This window comes from Patiria miniata, unplaced genomic scaffold (assembly GCF_015706575.1).
Source record: "Patiria miniata isolate m_02_andy unplaced genomic scaffold, ASM1570657v1 HiC_scaffold_25, whole genome shotgun sequence".
Lineage (NCBI taxonomy): Eukaryota > Metazoa > Echinodermata > Asteroidea > Valvatida > Asterinidae > Patiria > Patiria miniata.
The window spans coordinates 15793659-15799640 of NW_024037064.1; the positions used below are offsets into that span (position 1 = coordinate 15793659).

Genomic DNA, 5982 nt, shown 5'->3' on the forward strand with positions numbered 1-5982 from the left:
AAGAAGATGCCTAGAAACATATTGCAACGAGACTCAAACAATACATTTATAACCAGACACAGAGGGGTCGTGGCCAAGCCTTTTTTTTTTTTTTTTTTTTTTTTACACCTTGAACGGAAATCAATGGAAACGCCAACATCATAATTTAACAAGACTTTACACACTTACTAATATTTACCGTAATTCAATGTGAAAGCCCTGTCACCAAAACGTCAAAAGAAAACGAACCTTTAACGACGGGGCACCGTAGTCAGAACCTGTTTTTGTATTAATTTATGTTCCCCGAAGGGAGTGGGCCGAATCCCGGATGTACTGCTATACCGGGCCAACCCGTGGCCGGGACGAGGCAAGCCTCTATTCCACGGCCCAAATCCAAAAATCAGTTTAATATACTGGCTGTTCAATGAACAGCGTTTCAGATATTAAGCTGAAAAGAACAGATACTAATTTTTTGGTTTCGGGATCCTCCTAAAGAAGATCCCAGGATAGGGTAGTCACACTACACCTTAGTAAGTGAGGCTACGAGCCTCCCTACCCTTTTACCTACTATCAAGAACAAACAGACACTTGACAAAGACAAGACATGCAGTCTGTGTAGCCACGCTACCCACGCATTACCATGGTAGGGTACGACCCTAACTGACTGGCAGGAAAATATACAAACAGAAAACTATACCATGAAACTTCCGGACTCAACAACGCTCATGCGAGCAAACATACAATAAAAAGGACCTAAAGGGTCCTAACCAACAGAGCGAAAACGCTCACAGGTCCGACCTAAGGAACCGAAACGGTCCTTAAACAACAAAAGCCAGCAAAAAGCCAAGCTTAGTAAAAAAAGGCCTAAGGGGCCCCAAAACCAGGAGCAAAAGAACTCCCACAAAAAGGGGACCTAAAGGGTCCCAAAAAACAAGGAGCAAAAGGCTCCCACAAAAAAGGACCTAAGGGGCCCGAGATAAACAAGGAGCGAAAGTCTCAAGGCTGTAATAGTGCAAAAAAAAACAAAATCACAACCTAAAGACAAGTTGGTCGTCTCTGATGAAACATACCGCTCCCCGCACGCACCAGATGGTGCGGAACTTGGCCCGGTCCAGCCGGACGAAGTCTAAACGAATGCGGTTCTTGACCGCAGCCTTGACACGGTGAAGCACGTGGTCGGCATCCGGCCGTGAGCCATCATACAATGTCTCACAGCGCGAACACCAAACCAACCACTTCACCGTGCTAATCAAATACCAGACCAGAAGAGAGTCTGGCCTGGTCTCTAGCCCTGACCCATACAAAACGCAGGAGCGGGTCAGGGAAAAATAGCGGGCTAGGGCTTTACCACCAATGTGTTCGACCCATGCCCACAAAATGTAAACAAAAGGGCAGTCCCAGAAAACGTGGCCCAGTGACTCGGGAGCGGCACAGCCAACCCGAGGACACTGGCCGTCACCAATGCCCCAATGGCCTAAACGTTGGGAAGTTTTCAAGGCCCCCCATATCACCCTCCAATTCAAGTCGCGCAAGCGGTTACTCAAATTGGAGGAGTGACACAATTTAAAAAGATGAAGAAAATCATCGCACCTAACCGCCGGACACTGGACCGGCTGCTGACCTGACAACAGGTCATACAGTTGTCGGACCGTAATTGGCCCCCAGTCAATATCCGGCGAAATTGTAGATACAAGCAGGACCAGCCTGCAAAAATGGCGATAAAACCCAGTGGGTTGGAGGGCGTGTGGGGTATCATTCCTCCAGATGTTACGGGGGAGAACCCCAAGGAGTGACGAGGCCGCCCAGTACAGAGAAAAAAATCTCCAAGGAGGACCATCGTCACTCAACAAAACCCTAAACCCACTGACAAAGAAAGCGTCACATTTGTGACGAATATTGGTGACCCCAAGGCCACCATTAGCTAAAGTCTGGACAAGGACTGACCTTTTTACAAGTTCAGTCTTGCCAGACCAAATAAACGAAAAAATGGCCCGGTTAATAACCCTCTCTACCGAAACCGGCAGAGGATAAACCGGGGCCAAGAAAAACAACGGAGTTAAAATCAAGGTGTTGACCAGCAACACCTTGCCTAAAAGAGAGAGCATTCTCCCTTTCCACATGTCCAAAGTGGACTGCAGATTGGGGATCCGCTCTCTCCAATTCATAGGGCCCATGTCCCCACCGCCAACCCAGACACCGTTGATTTTAATCGGGTCTCTGGTCCACTGGATAGGGACCTCGTCGGGAAGGCAGTCGGGCCATGAGCCAAAAACCAAGCCTTTCGACTTGGCGAAGTTAAGGCGAGACCCGCTCGCACGAGAAAATGCATCGATGATGCCAAACAACCGCCTCACCGATCTGAAATCCCGAACTATGCAGGTTGTATCGTCTGCGTACTGCAGAACCCTGCATTCGAGGCCACTGGCCCCAGGGATTGTCAGGCCGGCAAGACGGCTATCTTTAATGACAGTCTGAGCAAAAGGCTCGATAAAAAGCACGTATAAAAGAGGGGAGAGGGGGCAACCCTGCCTCACTCCCCTCGTGACTAAAAAGGGTTCTGAAAGAGAACCATTAGTTAAAACGGCACTGGATATGTTTGTGTACAACAGCTCTATCCAGTGCCTAAAATTAGGTCCAAAACCAAAACGGTCGAGGACTTTAAAAAGAAAATCCCAATTGACCCTGTCAAAGGCCTTCTGCTGGTCTAGGGAAATAACAAGGCAGTCAAGGTTCTTCCCATCCACGAATGCTACCAGATCCCGAAGGAGTCTGATATTATCATGGATGGACCTCCCCTTGACGCCACAAGTTTGAAACTGACCGACAATGTCGGGCAACACCCGACCAAGGCGGAGGCACAAGGCCTTCGACAGGATCTTGTAGTCAACATTAAGAAGGGATATAGGACGCTTGTTCCTAGGATCAAGCGGATCCCCACCCTTCTCTAAAAGTGTGATGATTCCCAATCGCTGGGAATCACCTAGACTATTTAAAGAAAAGGCACAACGGAAGACCCCGAGAAGGTCGGGACCGACCAAATCCCAGAACTTCACGTAGAATTCCTTGGGCAGGCCGTCCCCACCAGGAGTCTTACCGTTGGCCATACTACGTAGAGCCACATCGAGCTCAGGCAGCCCAAGTGGGCTGTCCAAGTCAATGCGGCTAGCTTCGTCCAAAACATTGGACAGAGAGTCCAGAAACGGAGACTGCGATTCAACCTCCACAGGCTCGGCCGAAAACAAATCGAGATAAAAATCTCTATAAACTGTCGAGATTTCTTCCGGAGAGGAAACAATGTCCCCTCCAGGACTATAAACGGAAGAAATAGTTTTCTTCCGAGCCTGAGAGGTCTCGAGCTGGTAAAAATACCTGGACGGCTTCTCCCCTTCCTCGAGGTCACGAACCCGCGCGCGGATCCGAGCCCCCTCCGCTTCAAAGTCGTCCAGTTTAGCAAGCTCGTTTCTAATTTCCTCGTGCCGAGCAAGAACCTCAGGGTTACATTGCCCGGAATTGAGGGCGGAAACGACTGAGCGCAGGGCAGCCACAAGTGACTCCCTGCGCCGTCGTCTATTTCTTACCAACCGGCAAGAAAAGGAAATAATAAATCGCTTAATGCGGGACTTGACGTCCTCCCACCAGAGGAGTTCGTTTCCGTACCCCTCCTTGAGAGTCCGCCAGCCCGCATAAGCCTTTCTGAAATCCGTTTGAAAGCCAGCGTCGGCCAGGACGGAAACATTACATTTCCAAAAACCCCGACCGGCGCCGGCAATCTCCGGGAAATTAAATTTCAAATCAACACAGTCATGGTCACTGAAATAGCATGGCGAATGCCCGCAAGACACGACACCCACCGAACTGGATGTGTAAATACGATCCAGCCGGCTAGTGATCGTGTTTGCCGCATTTCGCCATGTAAAAGAATGCGTGGACGGGTTGAAAGACCGCCAGCAGTCCTTAAAAGAAAAGTCGGAAATGAGGTGACCGAGCTCCGCGGCGCCGATCCCACAAGATGTGGAATCCGAACCACGGCGGTCAAGCTCTAAATCCAGGACACAGTTGAAGTCTCCTGTTAAAATAACAGGACAACTACCCGTCAAGAAAAAAGACAACTCCGTGAAGAAGAGACGACGCGACCTGGGGTCAGTCGGGGCATAAACTGTGCACAATCGCACACCCTTTCCTCCCCCCGGACCGCGCAAAATTCCAGAAACGATCCTTCCATCAGAATCGATGGAAAGATCAGAAAATTCAAAAGGACTTTTGGCAGGCAGAAGGATGACGGTCCCGCAGGAAGAAGATGTGCCAAAACTGGCAAAAATCTTCCCCCTCCACTCCGCCTGCCAAGAAACTAAATCGTCATTGCCAGAAATATGACACTCCTGAAGACAGGAAATATCATACTCCCGACAAAGACTAAAAACGCGTCTCCTCTTCACGGGGTCACGCATTCCATTGACGTTCAATGAAAGCAAATTGACCATGGTGTGCTGAAGTGAACATATTACTCGGGTGGATCACCTTTCGGTTTACCACCCGAGTCTAGAGTGGCAGCGGGGGGAGAACTACTGTCCCCCACCCGCTTGTCCGTATCCGGGCCCTGGGGCTCGGACCGGCTAGTTTGTGTGTCCCCCAAAGGTGTTGTGCGGGGGACAGCACTAGTTTTGGATGAGCTTGTAGGCTCATCCACTTTCATCTCAGACTCAGATGAGTCTGAGAGACATTTCCCCGAGATTTTTTTGGGGACTGCACCCGAAGAGGGAGAATCGGAGCCAGAAGAGGGATGACGAGCCCTCTTCTTCATCTTCCTCTTCCCTCTAACGGGTAAAAAACCCACCGCCCTATCTATTGCAGCCGCCTGGCAGTCAATGGCGTCGCAAGACACCACGGGCTTGGTGTTAATACCCGTGCAGTCTGCGCAGCCGGCCACATGAAAGGGCATAGCCCTCGAAATCCCACGGTCGCAATGGAAACATTCCCACGCGACCGGAGACTTCAGAGGGCCTATCTGCCTCGAGCATTGAATGCACGATGCTCGAGGCAATTCAAAATTCGACGACTCGGAACTCTCCGAGTCTGACAAATCAGACCCGGGAGTTACAGCTGGGTTGGACTTCTCCGCCGCCGCCACGTCCAAAACGGGCGTGGACTCGGGGGAAGACGGAGAAGACTCCAACCCACTAGATTTGGCAGGAGAGGATTCCGCTCCAACAGATGGTACCGGAGCAGACTTCCCCTGCACTACTACATCAGCCCACCGTTTGGTGGGCTGAACTTTCCTGGCGAAGGATTTGGGACACAGCTTAAAGCCATGCCCCTCCTCCTCGCACAAAGTACAAACCACCCTGTTGGGGCATTCCCCAGAAGGGTGGCCTACAAGCAAACATTTGTAGCACCTTACGGTACTACATTTGTTTGCCGAGTGTGTCGGGTCCCCGCACCGGGCGCACGTCCGGGTTTGGCCGGAGTGGCCGACCCAGGCGTTGCGGTTCCCAATGCGGAGAACCGACGGTATAGATTTGACACCCGACATTAAGTACTGTCGGGTGCCAGTGAATACGGCAGGTTCCTCAGGGTAGGTTTGGAATCTTCCCTTGTGGACCCTGCCGTACCTAGACAAGATGGACCGGACGACATTGTCGTCCACGTCCATCTCAACGTACTTGACAGTGACCAGCTTCAGGCCGAATGATGAAACACGGCAACCTGGAAGCCGGTCTAAAACTGGCTCAAACTTTCGAGCTAGTGCGACCGATTTGAACGTCATGTCAAATCGGCCGCCAGGTAAAGGTTGCAAGGCCTCAAGGTGAGTGGCCGGGATAATCCCGACCCCCTGAGGGCCTTGAACACATCACTTGACGTCTCCTTGCCCCCAAAACTAAGTTCGAGGGCTCGGAGACGCCTGGCTTCGCTACCGTTTGACGGCATGCTAAGCCGAGAAAGAAAAAAGAAGAGGAAAAATCCGACTTGGATTTCTTTCACAAAAATAAAAATACCGTTACAAGC

At 50.8% G+C, this 5982-nt stretch overlaps 1 non-coding gene across 1 annotated transcript; it reads right to left on the reverse strand.

Annotated features, from left to right (window-relative positions):
- Positions 1 to 286: 286 nt before the first annotated feature.
- Positions 287 to 479, reverse strand: LOC119733472. Its single transcript, XR_005271843.1, has one exon. It is a non-coding gene; the product is annotated as a U2 spliceosomal RNA (small nuclear RNA).
- Between the last annotated feature and the right edge of the window lie 5503 nt (positions 480 to 5982).